The sequence below is a fragment of the Aethalodelphis obliquidens genome, unplaced genomic scaffold (genome assembly GCF_003676395.1).
Source record: "Aethalodelphis obliquidens isolate GAN/ISIS:26980383/991018 unplaced genomic scaffold, ASM367639v1 scaffold69, whole genome shotgun sequence".
In the NCBI taxonomy this organism is placed as follows: domain Eukaryota; kingdom Metazoa; phylum Chordata; class Mammalia; order Artiodactyla; family Delphinidae; genus Aethalodelphis; species Aethalodelphis obliquidens.
The window spans coordinates 6,129,290-6,146,415 of record NW_020838013.1 but is presented as its reverse complement, the minus strand read 5'-3'; the positions used below and the strand labels follow the sequence as shown (position 1 = coordinate 6,146,415).

Here is a 17,126-nt window from a genome sequence, read left to right as displayed (position 1 = left end):
TAATTTTTTTAATAAATTTATTTTATTTATTTTTACTTTTGGCTGCATTGGGTCTTTGTTGCTGCATGCAGGCTTTCTCTAGTTGTGGCAAGCAGGGGTTACTCTTCGTTGTGGTGCACAGCCTTCTCATTATGGTGGCTTCTCTTGTTGGGAGCACGGGCTCTAGGTGCACAGGCTTCAGTAGTTGTGGCATATGGGCTCAGTAGTTGTGGCTCGCGGGCTCTAGAGTGCAGGCTCAGTAGTTGTGGTGCATGGGCTTACTTGCTCCGCAGCATGTGGGATCTTCCCAGACCAGGGCTCGAACCTGTGTCTCCTGCATTGGCAGGCAGATTCTTAACCACTGCGCCACGAGGAAAGCCCCTGTATTTAATTTCTGATAGTTTGATTAATATATGTCTCGGCGTGTTTCTCTTTGGGTTAATCCTATATGGTACTCTCTGTTCTTCCTGAACTTGGTTGACTATTTCCTTTCCCATGTTAGGGAAGTTTTCAACTATAATCTCTTCAAATATTTTCTCAGATCTTTCTTTTTCTCTTCTTCTTCTGGAACCCCTATAATTCGAATGTTGGTGCATTTAATGTTTTCCCAGAGGTCTCTGAGACTGTCCTCAATACTTTTCATTCTTTTTTTCTTTATTCTGCTCCCTAGCAGTTATTTGCACCATTTTATCTTCCAGCTCACTTATCCGTTCTTCTGCCTCAGTTATCCTGTTATTGATTCCTTCTAGAGTATTTTTAATTTCAGTAATTGTGTTGTTCATCACTGTTTGTTTGTTCTTTTATTCTTCTAGATCCTTGTTAAAAGTTTCTTGTATTTTCTCCATTCTGTTTCCAAGATTTTGGCTCATCTTTACTATCATTACTCTGAATTCCTTTTCAGGTAGGTTGCCTACTTCGTCTTCGTTTATTTAGTCTTGTAGGTTTTTACCTTGCTCCTTCATCCATAACATTTTTTTTGTCGTTTCATTTTTTTTGATGGGTGGTGCTGTATTCCTGTCTTACTGGTTGTTTGGCCTGAGGCGTCCAGCACTGGAGTTTGCAGGCAGTTGGATAGAGCCGGGTCCTGCTGCTGAGATGAGGAACGCCAGGAGGCCTCACTCCGATTAATATTCTCTAGGGTCTGAGGTTCTCTGTTAGTGCAGTGGTTTGGCCTCAGAGCTCCCACCACAGGAACTCAACCTCCGGCCTGGGAACCAAGATCCTACAAGCTTCGTGGCATGGTAAAAAAAAAAAAAAGAAGAAAGAAAGAGAAAAAGGAGCAGTACAATATCAAAGAATAAAAGCAAAATAAAAATAGAAAGCTAAAAATATATTCGGAAAAATAAAACTATAATTGAAGCAACTGCAACAAGGTAAAATAAAACCACAACAGAAAAAAAAGGGGGGGAGGGAACAAGCCAAAAGGAGAGAACAATAACAAAGTATAAAGAATAAAGTAAAATTAGAAAAATAAAAGACTTATTAGGAAAAATAAAAATATAAAATAATCAACAACAATGAATCAACAAGGTAAAACAGAACCCCAATCTAAAAGAGGAAAAAAGAAAAGAAAAAAAGCCTTGGCTATGGGGCGGAGTTTAGGCAAGGGGTGGAACTTAGGTAGGGGCGGGGCTTAGGGTGGGGTGGGACCAAGGCGGGTGGGGGGGTGACGTTGGAGCGTGGGGCGGGGCCTAGGCAGGGCGACGTTGAAGCGGGTGGCGGGGCCTCTGCTTAGGACCTGCAGAGAAGGGGAGAGGCAGCACCTCGAAAGGAGGGCCTCTGGAGTGTGGGGTTCAGGAGTTTGGAGGTAAGGCCCTGGGTGAGGGTGTGTGGCTGGGGTTTAGGCCCAGTGTGTTGGAGGGGGTCTCAGAGGGGGTCTCCGAGTGTAGAGGTGGGGCCCTGGGTGGGGGTTAGGGGCGGGGCTTGGGCTCTGTGTGGCAGGAGGGCGGCTCCGAGGGCAGAGGACGGGACCCCAACAGGCTTCCTGTGGCTAAGTGTGCAGGGAAAGCGCTGGCGGCCTTCCCTTCCGTTCCGCCACGCCCCTCCCCCACTGTCTCCCCCAGGGTCTCCCCCATCACCGCTGGACCCCTCACCGTGGGTGGGTCCCGCTGGGTCTAGGAACTCCTCTGCTCCCCCAGCCAACCCTCAGGGGTGGCGGTCCCAGAGGTCCGGCCTTTACTTTTGCTCCCCCTTCCCTCCCTCCCACTCCCTCAGGACCCGCACGGCTGGAGGGCGCCTCGGTGGGCAGAGGATCAGGCCCGGGATCTCAGCAGGTTCCCGGGAGCCCAAGTGGGCAGCGGAAACCTGGCCACGCTCCCTTTTGATCCTCTGTCCTCCCAACGTTCCCCCAATTTCCCCCTTCAGGCGTGAGATCCCTTCCCCTCCCCCAGCCACCCCTCAGGGTAGCCAGTCCCGTCCTGCCTCCACTTCTCCTCCCCACTTACTCTCCCCCACTGCCCACGTCCTACCCGGTCGCTGAGGGTTCCTCCCGCCTCCTTAGGTGTCCGTGGTCCCCCACCGGTGCCTGGTAGGTGCCTTAGTTGTGCGGAGGTGCGAATTCTGCATGCTCCTAGTACACCATTTTTGACTAAGACCTCTGAATTCTTTTTTTTTTTTTTTTTTTTTGCGGTACGCGGGCCTCTCACTGTTGTGGCCTCTCCCGTTGTGGAGCACAGGCTCCGGACGCGCAGGCTCAGCGGCCATGGCTCACGGGCCCAGCCGCTCCGCGGCATGTGGGATCTTCCCGGACCGGGGCACGAACCCACGTCCCCTGCATCGGCAGGCGGCCTCTCAACCACTGCGCCACCAGGGAAGCCCTGAATTCTTTATATATTCCAGATGAGTCCCTTATCAGAAAAATGATTTGCAAATATTTTCTCCTCCGTGGGTTGTCTTTTCACTTTCTTGAAGCAAAAGTTTTCGCATTGGGAATTGCCTGGCCGTCTGGTGGTTAGGACTCTGCACCACTCTCACTGCTGAGGGCGTGGGTTCCATCCCTGCTTGGGGAACTAAGATCCCACAAGCCACACGGCACAGCCAAAAAAAAAAAAAACCAGTCCAATTTATCTATTTTTTTTTCTCTTGTTGCTCGTAACTCTGTGGAAGATTTTACTGAAGACTGTTCCAAAGCTAAACACAGGCTTGGAAACAGTTGGTTTCATGGGGGAGGATGAGGGTCCTGGTACCCCAGCTCTGAGCACAGAGCCCTCCCCCACAGCCCCTTCTGAGGCCCCCTCCACCTGTGACCTGGCCCCTCTCCATCCCATCCTCTGCCTGGTCTTTGTCTCAGCTCTTTTGGCTCCCTCTGTTGGGTGGGTCTGCGTCCTCCTCCTTCCTTGTATTTTGGTGGTAAGCTCTCATTCATTCATTCACCTGTGTATTATCAAAAAGACACCTGGCACTGTTTAAGTCCCTGGGAATGCAGTGGCAAAAACAACAAAACAAACCAGGACACCTTGGCCTGCCAGGATATTCCCTCCAGAGGGGATACAGACAGTTGGCGGTCCCCCTTCTTGGAAGAGCCTCTCCTTGATACTCACCAGGGTTCTTGGCCTTCCCCAGTCAATAGAAATTGATCAGAGGCCAGACAAGAAATTCAGGCAAGGCATTATTGGGGCTCCTGTGGCTGCAGGGGGGCGTGAGAACAGGTTCCCTTGCTCGCGCACTCGCTGGAGTAGGGGGCAAGCTGGTTTCTTATACGGGGTGAGTGTGGGGTGGGTCCGGGCCCAGGCGGGAGGTGGTCTGCCAACCCCTTTGGTGGTGTTGTGTGCAGGGGGCATGCGCAGTGCCCTGCTTTTGCTCCCGGCTCTTCAGAAGTGGCAGTTGGGTTTTTGGTCTTTTTGTATCTTTTTGTCCATAATTTGCCCCAACTGTACACGCACACAGTTATTTTTAGTCCCTTTTAGTTTCTTTGTGTTTTGTTGCTCAAGGAGACGTTTGTCCAGATGTAAGCACTGCAGCAAAGGGTCCCAGGTCCCAGGTCCCAGCCCGTCTCATTCTGACCTCCCATCCCCTCCCCTCCCCTCCCCTGCCCCGTGCACCCCCAGTTAACATCACTGCTACACTGGGCACGTGGACAAGTGGCAACAGCAGCTCTCACAGCAAATGCTGGTATTTATTTCCTTAGCAGTCTTCCTCATTAGATCACTTATTTCTTGAGGACGAGGACCATTCAGCCATCCCGAAGTCCCAGAATCAGGTCCTGGCACTTACAGCCAAGACACGCGTGTTTCTCGCTTGCTGTGTTTCTGCCAGACTTGGCACAGAGCTTCACCCAATTCTGGTTCCTTACAGATCAGGTCAACTGAACGCACGCATTTTTTCTAAGGGTCATTGTTTACATGCCGGGGCCCTGTGTTGGCACGCTCCTGGAGCAGTTTTATTTGCTATAAGATGGAAACGGTTGTGGTAAGTATTGCTATTTTTAAAATAAAACGAGAGAGTAAAATACGGCTAAACATATTTGGGGAAAAAAACCCCAAAACAAAGGTTCAAATCGCATTTTGAGTGGAATGGCCAGAATAATTAAAGCTGCATCATTTCTGTGAAAAGTCATTCATCGTTGAAAACATCCAACGTACTCCCAGTACTTCAAACAATTGATTAAAATAAAATAGATACCAAGCCTCTCATTGTACCTATTTTAATAACAGAATCAGAACGGGCGTAAACTGTTTCAAGGAAAGAGGTGTTGGTGGGTCACGCCTGTCAGAATGTTCTGGGGGATTCATGGAATCCCGGGGGCCCTGTTGCCGATGGGCAGGGTGGCAGGTGATGCCAGCCGGAAGCTGAGATTAAAGTGCATGACTGAGCCCTCCACTGATTTTTCAGGAAAATTCCTTAACAGACAATGGGAAAATCATTCATTTTCTTCCTTGAGCAAATGTGGGACAGCCCCGGGAGCGTGCAGACCAGAGGGAGGGGAAGAATTCCTGGGCCTGTGGACGGTCATGGAGACCAGCTTTCAGAGCACCCATGGCGAGTGCAGAATTGAGACAACAAATGGTCATTTGGTCAACGTGGGACTGTCTCTTCCTAGAGCTGGCTGAGCTGGTTGGTTGTCCATTGCACTGCTGCAAACCAAGGAAAACCTGCGAACACCTCTGCCTCCCGGGGCCTCTAGCTGGAGAATGAGGGGGGAAGGAGGCTGCACAGGTGAAATTCTCCTCTCAAGGTCTTGAGCGCCGCCAGTGAGGGCAGCTGGGCCCTACATGGTGCTCTTCCAACGCTGTCAGAGCAAGGGATATCAGATTCCTTAACAACATGGGCATCTCAGCCTCAGCAAAGTCTCTCAGGCCCATTATCTTCTCACTCAGACACAGAGAGGGCCAGGAACGGGCCCTGCATGCTGCTTTAAAATTCTAGGGTCTCCGATAAGGGATTAATATCCAACATACATAAACAGCTCGTAGAATTCAACATCAAAAAAAAAAAAAGAAAGAAAACAAACAACCTGATTGAAAAATGGGCAGAAGAACTGAATAGACGTTTTTCCAAAGAGGAAATGCAGATAGCCAACAGGCACATGAAAAGATGCTCAACATCGCTTATCATCAGGGACATGCAAATTAAAACCGCATTCTCACACCTGTCAGAATGGCTATCATCAAAAAGATGATACCAGCATTTCACAAAGAAATGTTGGTGAGGATGTGAAGAAAAGGGAACCCTCATACACCATTGGTGGGAATGCAAATTTGTATAGCAAGTGTGGAAAACAGCACGGAGGTTTCTCAAAACGCTAAAAATAGAACTATCATGTGACCCAGCAATTCCACACTTGGGTATATATCCAAAAAAAGAAAAGCACTAATTTGTAAAGATACATGCACCCCAATGTTCATAGCAGCATTATTTACAGTAGTCAAGACATGGAAGCAACCTCAGTGTCTATCAACAGATGGATGGATAAAGAAGGTGTGGTGTATTCATATACAATGGAACACTACTCGGCCATAAAAAGAATGAAATTTGCAGCAACATGGATGGACTTGGCATTATGCTAAGTAAGATAAGTCAGACAGAGAAAGACAAATACCGTATGGTATCACTTATATATGCAATCTAAAAATTACAACAAACTAGTGAATATAACAAAAAAGAAACAGACTCACAGAAATAGAGAACAAACTAGTGGTTAACAGTAGGGAGAGGGAAGGGGGAGGGACAACAAGTGGGTAGGGGATTAGGAGGTACAAGTTATTAGGTATAAAATAACCTAAAGGATATATTGTACAGCACAGGGAATACAGCCACTATTTTATACTAACTATAAATGGAGTATAACCTTTAAAAATTGTGCATCACTGTACAGTACACCTGTAACGTATAATACTGCGCAGCAACTGTACTCCAATAAAAAATTCTCTGGTCTTAATAGCCATCAGGAAAACGTGAAGCAAATGCAAGAGATCACCCCCGTCAAGACGGCTAGAATCTTAAAGACAGATAGTAACAAGTGTTGGCGAGGATGAGTATGTGGAGAAACGGGAACCCTCCTATGCTGCTGGTAGGAATGTACGGTGGTGCAGCCACTGCGGAAAACAGCCTGGCAGCTCCTCAAAGAGTTAAACATAAGAGTTACCATATGAGCCAGCTATTATACTCCTGGATACAGACCCAAGAGAAAGGAAAACATATGTCCTCACAAAAGCCTGTATATAAATGTCCTTAGCAGCTCAAGTCACAATAGTCAAAAAGTGAAAACAGTCCCGGTGTCCACTGAGGGATGAATGGATGAACAAATTGTGCTCTGTCCATTCGAGGGAATATTATTCAACCACAAAAGGAGCGAAGCCCTGACACCCGCCACAATGTGGATGATCCTTGAAAACCTTCTGCCAAGTGAAAGAAGCCAGACAAAAAGGACCACATATGGTATGATTTCATTTCTATGAAAAGTCCGGGATTGGTAAATGCATAGCGACAGAAAGTAGATCGCTGGTTGCCAGGAGGAGGTTCGGGGGAGGGGGATTGAGAAGTGATGCTATGAGGAGGGGGATAATGAAAATGTTCTGAAATTCACTGTGATGATAGATGCACAGCTCTGTTGAATATACTAAAAGTCCTTGAATTGTATACCTTGAAATGGTGAACTGTTTAAAGAATCCATAGGTCTGGCTGTGACGAGAACTCTCTCACATAAAATGAGGTTTGGTGCTCCACGTCAGCTGTAGGAAAAAACGTGGTGGAGGCCAATATGGAGAGATTTGCCCAAGAAGCAGCTTTGGAAATGCCCAGGAGTTTCCCAGCATGGTGCAGGCTCCAAGAACGCTTCGTGGGTGAGGTCTCTCTTTGGGGTGCATTTCTGACCCATGCATTGGGACTGCTCCTCTGGGACTGGGGTGGGCTTGCACTCGGCCGTCCACACTACTATGGCCAGGTGCTCTCATCTTCATGGGTGTGCGCTCCAAGGTTCCTGGTGCGCCCTCACGAGTTCCACTCCAGCTCAGTGGCACCATCTGTGCTCAGGTGACAAATGCCAAACTGATGCCCCTGCTGGGGTCCAGCCTTCACCCTTGACCTCGTAGCTCTGAGGCCCAGTTGTGAGATGCTGCTTCTAAGACAGAAACTTCCAGGCAAGTGGCATGGGCTTCCCGGCATCAGAAGGAAGCAGAGTGACACTGACGTGGAGGAACTGGACCACGTCCCCTTTGCCTCCTTATGGAGCAGAGTGAGACGAACTGCTTTCTCGGAGCCTTTCTCGCTCACCCTGTGGGCTGGGTAAGCAGACATTGGATGCTATCCAGCAGCCGCAGTCCTGAGGCCACCCCCATGCAGCAGGTGTGCTGGAGGTTCCTCTGGAGTCCCCACTATTATCAAGCCTCCCGATGCAGTCAGGGTCACCCTGAAAGCTCAGTGCGCTCATCCTTATGGTGTTAGGGGTGTCCGTGGTCAGGCAGCAGTCGCAGTAAGTTGGAACACAAACCTCTCTCCCACGTGGAGCAGGCTGCAGACAGCTGGGGGCGCTGGGGGCATGTGGGGAGGAATCAGGGCGAGGGGGAGGGACACAGGACGATGTGGGCCTGGTCATGGACTGGAGGAGGGGGTGTCTCACCCCTCTGGCTCCTTCAGAGAGGGCAGGAGAGCATAGAGGTCATGGGGTGCTGGGGAAAGCACTGGCAGGGAGTCAGGGACCAGGCTCTAGGCACCGCCCCTTGACCTCCTTGCTCCTTGCCTACTACTGGGCGACGACCCACCCGATCTTACTCCCTGCTGTTGAAAGGGACGGATAAGGGCACACGTGATGGTGGCAACATCTGCTGTGGCTGCTGCCTGGCCGCTCTGCGGGCAGAGCACGCCACCCTCACTCCAGGTGGACAGTCAGGCTCTGGTCTGGGTCGGGCCCCAGTGCTAACACTGCGGCCCAGTCACCCCAACTCTGCACCTGTCTCCTCCACGACAGAACCTGGGGGCTTCAATGCGCCTTAGAACACGTGTGCTGTGGGACCCCAGCCAACCCGGCAGGACCGAGGAGGACCCTGGACTGTCATCGTCAGGTTCACGGGGACCCTGCCCACCGTAAGCACCACCTGAGTCCTGGAGGCTGCTGTGGCGGGTCCAGAGTCTGGAGGAGGGGCGTGGTAGTGGGTGGGGCCAGGCATGGGGCGGGCCTTTGAGGGGTGGGGCCTGGAAACCTACCTGAACAAGTTTCTGCTGAGGTTTGGAGGCGCCTTGAGCATGAAAGGTCTGAAGCTGGATTTTGCAGGGGTGGAGCTGTCTGGGAGTGGGGCTACCTGGGGCTGGAGCTGGCCCCATCCCCCCAAATCCATAGGACTAGCCCAAGGTCAGGACCTGAGATAAGGTCCCCCGTGGCTGGGCCCTGACAGCCTTTTCCAGTTAGCTTCGGGTGCCTGGCCTTGACTGACCTGTGAGTTGCCGCAGCTTGGAACGTGAGGGGCTGACTTTGGGGCTTCCTAGGGTCAGGACTCCAGCTTTGGTCTAGAACCTTCCATCAGAACCCCAGCCTTACTCTCTCGCAGCATTCTAGATCCCCATGCATTCAGCCAGTCGTTCAACAAACATTTGTGGCCATGGAGGCTGGGGACACAGCTCTAGACAAGATACACTCAATCCCGGCCCTGGGCTCTTACCTTCTAGGGAGAGACAGGCAATAAGGAGAAAGGGTGAGGAAGGAAGGGACATGTCTGGGAGAGAAGGAAGAGCTCTGAGGCCTGGGGGCTGGAGAAGTGGCCCCGTAGCTGACAGACCAGGATCTCCTGACTCCCAGGAGCTAGGCAGGAAGGTGAGCACCCTTGGACTCTCAGACGCACATTTTGCTGGGAAGCGCCCGGGTCCCTGGAATCCTAGGCCTGAAGACACCCTGCACTCCCAGGCTTGACGCCAGAACGCAGATAAGGACTTCCTGCCAGAGGCTTTAGGAGAGGAAACAGGAGCGTTTACTGGTGTTCTTGCCGGTCACTTGCCTTTATTACATTCTTCAGTCACATGGACAGTCCGCTCCTCAGTCCCGAAATGGCTGCCGCAGTGTGCTTGTGACCGGCTCCAGCTGTGGGAGAGTGTGGCCACACCTGGAGGCCCTGCCCAAGCAGGGCAGGGAGCAGGGTGGGCTCAGATGCTGTCTCCTGCATTTTCACTTGGAGATGTTAGACCAGCATTAAAAGGAGGTGCTTAAGAAGAAAGCACAGCTCTCTGGGACCATCACCCACCTGACAACGATTGTTTTCACTCCTTAGCTCCTGTTCTTTCCCTTCCAGCTATGTGCCCCAGCTCAGCTGCACAGGCTGGGGCTTCCAGCACGAATAAAATGCTGTTCCCTATTCTGGGATGATGGCTTGGCCCAGGGAGGGGACACACAGATGAACAGATCTTGGTGGGCTCCCTCAGGGACCAGGCTGTGCAGGAGTTGGTCCAACTGGAGGTTCAAGATGTCCTGGAAGAGACACACTGTGCTCAGACTTCAAGAACAGTTGAGAGCTCGTCAGATGAGAGAGATGGAAAAGCATTTGGGGCAAAGGGGATACCGTGAACAAAACATGGAAACAGCGTTAGAGTCCAGGCATCATTTACTCATTTGGAGTGAGGAAAGCAGGGCAGGCAGGGTCTTGACCCGAACAAGGCAGTATGAGGCTGCTTCTGAAGGGCACCCCCAGGGCAGCACCTGTCTCTGTTTGCCACGTGGGAATTTGGCCCAGTGTTAGCTGATCTAAAGATTAAGTTTCTCTAAAGAGAAACTACATGGGCTTCCCTGGTGGCGCAGTGGTTGAGAGTCCACCTGCCAATGCAGGGGACGTGGGTTCGTGCCCCAGTCTGGGAGGATCCCACAGGCTGCGGAGCGGCTGGGCCCATGAGCCATGGCCGCTGAGCCTGCACGTCCAGAGCCTGTGCTCCGCAGCGGGAGAGGCCACGACAGTGAGAGGCCCGCGTACCGCAAAAAATAAAAAAATAAAGAGAAACTACAAATCTGGACATTTATGTGAAATCTCTAGACTTTTAAATGTTACCCGACAGTTAGAATTAAAAATAAAATGTAGGCCAACCAAACCATGTCTTCAGGTGAAACTTACAGTCTGGGCAACCTTGCAGCCTGAATCTTGTCTTTGCATTGAGAATTGCAATTATAGTACACGTGCAGTTTTTTCCCACTTAACATGTTATGAATATTTTCCATGTTTCTGTAATCTTTTAGAAGCCATTTACAGTGATGACATGATGTTCTGGACATGTCATGATTTGCTTTACATTTTCCTCCTATTAGAAACCAAGGTTTCGGGGAGGAGTTTTAGACCCATTCTCACCCTGGTTTATCGTTTCGTTTTCCTTAGGTGGGTAGTACAGAGATGGAACGGTGGAGGAATGTCAGATGTACCTTACCTGCCCGCCTCCTGAGAGCCTCAGAGATCTTGGGATTTCAGTGCAAGAAGGGACTTAAGGATCATAGGTGCCCATTCTTTTGTTTTTCAGGTGAGGCAACTCAGGCCTTGTTCAAGGTCCCAAGGCAAGTGTATAATAATCCCTTTATGGTGAAAATGACCAGATTTCACTGAAATACATTAAAGAAAAGTTAAACTGTCATTTTTTTCTGTACTGGAACTGCACTGAATCTATAGACAATTTTGGGGAGAATGAACACCTTTATGATATTGAGTCTTTTATTCCAAACATGCTGCATAAAGACACATTTTTGTTGTATTTACTCATAGGTTATTTAAGCATATGTATATATCTCTGTTTGTTTGTTTTTGTTGCTATTATAAATGGCACCTGTAAAATTTGTGTTTTGTAACAAATTCTTGCGGCTTTATTAGAAATGTAGTTGAGTTTTGTGTATTGGTTTTGTGTCCACATACCTTACTTAACTCTCTTATTAATAATTTCCACAGGTCGTTTTTGGATTTTGAGACAATATTTTCATCCACAACTAATAACAATTTTCTCTCTCCCTTTCTTCTTTTATATTTCTTTTTCATGTCTTGTTGCATAGGTTAGGACCGTGAGTTTGATGTTACATAGAAGTGTATGGTACTTGATCTTAAAAGGAATTCTTTCAGCACTGCTCCATTAAGTATGATGATTTTTGTAGGTGTTTCTGATAGATGCTGTTTATCATATTAAAGAAGTTCTCTTCTATTCCTGTTTTACTAAGTTTTTTTAAACCATGATTGAATATTGAATTTTATTGACTGCTTATTTTTGTCATTTATTAAGACCCTCATTTTGTTTTTCTCCTTTGATCTCTTATTGTGGTAAATTACATTAATAGATTTTCTAAACCAATCTTGTATCACTGAGATAAACCTAGCTTAAATGTGACTTATTACTAAATATTTAGGACTCTAAATTTCCTTTTAAGTGTTGTATTACTGTGTCTTAGTTAACTTGTGTAACAAAAAGCCACAGATGAGTGGCTTAAATAACAGAAATTTATTTCTCACAGTTCTGGAGGCCAGCAAATTTGGTTCCCAGTGAGCGTTTTCTTCCTGGTTTGCAGATGGCTGCTTTCTTGTTGTGTCCTCATATGGTGGAGAGAGAAAGAGCTCTGGTCTCTTCCTCTTACAGGGTTGCAAATCCCATCGTGGGGCTCCACTCTCATTATCTCATCTAAAAACCTAATTACCTCCCAAAGGCCCATCTCTAATCACACTGGGGGTTAGGGCTTCAACATATACATTTGAGAGAGACACAAACGTTCAGTCATGCTGCATCTGATAATTTGTGATATGGAATCTTTTTTAAAAAAATAATCACGAATTGGGACTTCCCTGGTGGTGCAGTGCTTAAGAATCTGCCTGCCGATGCAGGGGACACAGGTTCAGTCTCTGGTCCAGGAAGATCCCACGTGCCACGGAACAACTAAGCCCGTGCACCACAGCTACTGAGCCTGTGCTCTAGAGCCTGCGAGCCACAACTACTGAAGCCCGCATGCCTAGAGCCCATGCTCCACAACAACAGAAGCCACTGCAATGTGAAGGCTGCACACCTCAACAAAGAGTAGCCCCTGCTCTCTGCAACTAGAGAAGAGCCCCTGTGCAACAATGAAGACCCAACACAGCCAAAAAAATAAATTAAAAATTTTAAAAAGTCACCAATTTCTAGGTATTTTAAAGATTCCACTATGTTTTTTTTCCTTGACTTGTGTGTCCTTTAGATGCGTGTTTTCTCATTTGCAAACACATGGGTTTTTTTCTGGTTGTCTTTTTGCTACTGATTTCTAATTTAAGTGCATTGAGATCAGAGAATGTAGTCCGTAGGCCCCAAACTGGGTGAGGCCAGCATTATGGTCTAGTGCATAATTAATTTTTGTAAATGTCCCATGTGTATTTACAAAGCATGTACATTTCTCTGTTGTCAAGTATAACAGTTTATAAATATCCATTAGATACATTTTAAAATTTACTCTTCAATATTTCTATATTCACCTGATTTTTGTCTTCCTGATTTACAAGTACTGAAAGACAAGTATTAAAATCTCTCACTTTTTGGTGGATTTATCGATTTCTTCTTAAAACCCTGTTAAGTTTTGTTTTGTATTTTGAAGCTCTGTTACTGGGTGTATGAAATTTTAGAATCAAATTTTAGAACCGTTATCACCCCTTATATAGTGATCCTTGTTACCTCTGTGATGCTTTTTGCTTTAAAGTCTGTTATGTTTGATATTAATATTGCTACATCATCTTTTTGGGGGTATGTATAGCTTGGTATATGTTTTTCCATTCTTTGATTTTCATTCTTTCTGTGTCCTTACATTTGGGAGGATCTCTATTAAACAGTATAATTAGTATCTTTATCTTCCTCCCAAATAATGCATGGATCTCAACTCACTTTCAGTTTAATCACAGCTTCCAGTTCATGTGCTATTAACATGCAGTTTTTTAGCTTTATTCTGTCCCCCCTCCCAACTTTAGATGTTGTTGTTTTGTTTCATGTAGTCAACATTTGATTAAATTTACCAACATATTTATTATTTCATATTATATCCCAAATCTTACTTCTAGAATAATTTTTCTTCTGTTTGAGGTTCATCCTGTAGAATTTCCTTCGGTTAATGGAATGTCGATTTTAAACTCTCTCAATTTTTGATTATCTGAAAATGTCTTTACTTAGTTTATGTCCTTGAAAGATACTTTTTCCAGGTATAAAGTTCTAGGTTTGACAGTTGTATTGTCTTAATACAGTGAAGATATCTGTATTCGTTTCTCACTGCTGTTGTAACAAATTATCTTAGTGGCTTAAAACAACACACGTTTATTTTCTCATAGTTCTAGAGGTCAGATGTCTGAAATCAGGCTCGTGGGCTAAACTCAGGGTGTTGGCAGGGATGTGTCCCTTCTGGAGGCTCTAGGAGAGAATCCGTTCTTTGCCTCCTCCAGCTTCTAGAGGCCGCTGGTATTCACTGACTTGTGGCCACATCACTCCAGTCTCTGCCTTCTTCTGTCCTGTAGTCATATCCCCTCTGCCTCCCTCAAATCTCTTGAATACATTGGACCCACTGAGATGATCTAGGATAATCTCCCCATCTCAACATCTTTAACTTGATCATATTCAGAGAGTTCCTTTTACCATGAAAGGCCACATGTTCATGGGTTCTGGGGATTCAGAAGTTGACCTTTTTAGGGATTATGCAATTTCCTACATTATTCCACTCACTTCCGGGTTTCATTTTTGTCACCAAGAAGACAGCGGTTAATAAAATTCCTGGTCTCATGATCTTTTTCTTTGGATGCTTTTAAAATTTGCCGTAGCTGACATTTTACTATGATGTGTCAGTTGTGAGTTTATTTTGTTTATCTTTCTTGTTGTGTTTTTAAAAATCCATTATCTCTTTGAGTATTTTATCTTCTCCATTTCTTCTGTTATCTTCCCTTGACCCTCAGTTAAGCTGAATGTTAGACGTTCCACTCTTTCTTCTGTGCCCTTCAGTGTTTCTTTCTATTTACATTTCCTTTCTCTGGGCTGCACTCTGGGTAATTTCTTCACTAAGTTTTTCTTCAGCTATGTCTAATAAGCTGTTTAATACATCCATCCATTTCTATCTTCTACTTTAAAAATGATCATACGGTAAAATTTACTTTTATTGAAGAGGATGCCCAGTTCTATGAATTTTAACACACGTATAGATTCATGTAACCACCGCCACAATCAGAACAGTCCCATTACCCCACAAACTCCCTCCTGCTGTTCCTTTATAGTCATGCTCTGGACCTACCTCTGATCCGTTTTCCATCACTTTAATTTTGTCATTTATAGAATGTCCTATCAATGAAGCTGTATAGCAAGTAACCTTTTTAGACTAGCTTCTTTAACTCACCACAATATCTTTGAGAATCATTGAAATTATTGCAAGTTCTTCCTTTTTATTTTTGGCCAGTATCCACTGTCTGGATGTTCCGGAGCTTGTCCATCCATTCACCTATCGAGGGACATTTTAGTTGTTTCCAGTTTGGACAATTATGAGAAGAGCTTCCATAAGCATTTGCATGTAAGTTTTGTGTGCACGTAAGTTTTCTATTCTCTAGAGTAAATATCCAAGAATGGGATTTCTGGGTCATATGGTAAGTGTATGTTTGACTTTTAAAGAAACGGCTAAAATGTTTCAGAGTAGGCGTATCATTTTGCATTCCCACCAACAACATGTGTATTGTCAGTATTTAAAAATTTTTGTTGTTCTGATAGGTGCATAGTGGTATCTTATTGCAGTTTTAAAAGGTGAAAGACTTACATGATCTGAAGAGAAACCAGAGGATTCATCACCATGGTTTTAGTTTGTATTTCCTTACTGGTGAATGGTGTTGAATAACTTTTATGAGTTTACTTCCTATCTGTATACCTTCTTTGGTGAAGTGACCATTCAAGTCTTTTGCACATATTTTAATTTAGTTGTTTGCTTTCTTTCTATTGAGTTTTGAAAGTTCTTTATATATTCTGGATACAAGTCCTTTGTTGGATATATGATTTGTAAATATTTCTTCTCAGTCTATAGTTTGTCATTTTATTTTTTTAAGAGTGTCATTCTCAGAGCAAATGTTTTTACTTTTACTGAAGTCCAATTTCTCATTTTTTTATTTAATGATTATGCTTTCGGTGTCATGTCTAAGAACTCTTTGTCTAACTTCAAGTCACAAAGAGTTTCGCATATATTTTTTAATGAAAGTGTCAAAGTTTTATGTGTTATGTTTAGGTCTACAATCCACATTGAGTTAATTTTTGTATAAAGTATGAACTTTTGTTTGAAGTTTATTTTTTTGCACATGGATGTTCCAGCACCACTTGTTGAAAAGACTAGCCTTTCTCCATTGGATCTTTCTGCACCTCTGTTAAAAAATCACTTGGTCATAATTGATGTGTATGTATTTCTGGGATTTCTATTATGTTTCATTGATCTGTGTCACCATTCCTTAGGCAATATCATATTGTCTTGATTATTATAGTTTTGTAGTAATTGTAAAATTGGGTAGTACAATTTGTCCAACTTTATTCTTTTTTTTTTTTTTTTGCGGTACGCGGGCCTCTCACCGTTGTGGCCTCTCCCGTTGCGGCGCACAGGCTCCAGACGTGCAGGCTCAGCGGCCATGGCTCACGGGCCCAGCCATTCCGCGGCATGTGGGATCCTCCTGGACCAGGGCACGAACCCGCGTCTCCTGCATCGGCAGGCGGACTCTCAACCACTGCGCCACCAGGGAAGCCCTATTCTTTTTTTTAAAGTTATTTTTTGCTTTTTTAGTTCTGTTGCCTTTCAATATGAATATTAGAACAAATTTGTCTATATCTACAAAAATCACACGAGGATTTTGTTTGGAATTGCATTAAATCTATAGATCAGTTTGGGAGAATTGACATCTTTACTATGTTGAGTTCCAATTCATTAACATGTCATCTCTCTCTATTTATTTAGATTTTTTTTCATTCCTTTCATCCCCATTTCACAGTGTTCAGCATATAGATAGAGTACATTTTTGTTAGATTTATACCTAAGTATTTAACTTTTTTAGGAGTTATTGTAAATCATATCATTTAAAAATTTTTAGTTTACAGCTGTGCATTGCTAATATATAGAAATATGATTGATTTTTGCAGAGTGACCTTGTACCTTAAGACCTTGCTAAACCCAGTTAATAGTTCTAGGAGTTTTGGGGTTGTTTGTTTGTTTTTGTTGTTATTGTAGATTTATTTGGATTTTCTCTGCAGATAGTCATGTTGTCCGAGAATAGGGGAAGTTTTATTTCTTTCTTTCCAATCTGTATGCCTCTTATTTCTTTTTCTTGCCTGTTGTACTAGCTAAGATTTATACTATGATGTTGAATGGAGGTGGTGAGAGTGGATGTCCTTGCCTTGTTCACAATCTTTGGAGGAAAGTTGTTCACTATAAAATATAATGCTAGTTGTAAAATTTTTGTAGATACCCTTTATCAGATTAAGGAAATTCCTTTCTCTTTGTAGTTAGCTGAGAACTTTATCATGAACGGGTGTTGAATTTGTCAAATGCCTTTTCTGTATCACTTGAATTGATCATGTAGTTTTTACTTTTAGAATGTTGATATAGTGGATTCCACTGATTGATTTTTGAGTATTGAACCAACCTTGCATTCCCAGGATAAACCACACTGGGTGGTGGTGTATTATTCTTTTTATATATTCCTGAACTTTATTTGCTAATACTTTGTTGAGCCCTTTTGTGTTTATGTTTACGT

At 45.1% G+C, this 17,126-nt stretch overlaps 1 long non-coding RNA gene across 5 annotated transcripts; it reads left to right on the top strand.

Moving 5' to 3' along the window:
* Nucleotides 1-1,743: 1,743 nt before the first annotated feature.
* On the top strand, nt 1,744-14,916 carry LOC113611410 (uncharacterized). Of its 5 annotated transcripts, none has more exons than XR_003429454.1 (4): nt 1,745-1,786; nt 4,307-4,386; nt 10,764-10,902; nt 14,807-14,916. It is a non-coding gene; the product is annotated as an uncharacterized LOC113611410 (long non-coding RNA). The 5 variants fall into 5 exon arrangements; XR_003429453.1 differs by having other exon boundaries at nt 1,748-1,786; nt 4,273-4,386; XR_003429455.1 differs by lacking the exon at nt 4,307-4,386 and having other exon boundaries at nt 1,744-1,786.
* Nucleotides 14,917-17,126: the final 2,210 nt, after the last annotated feature.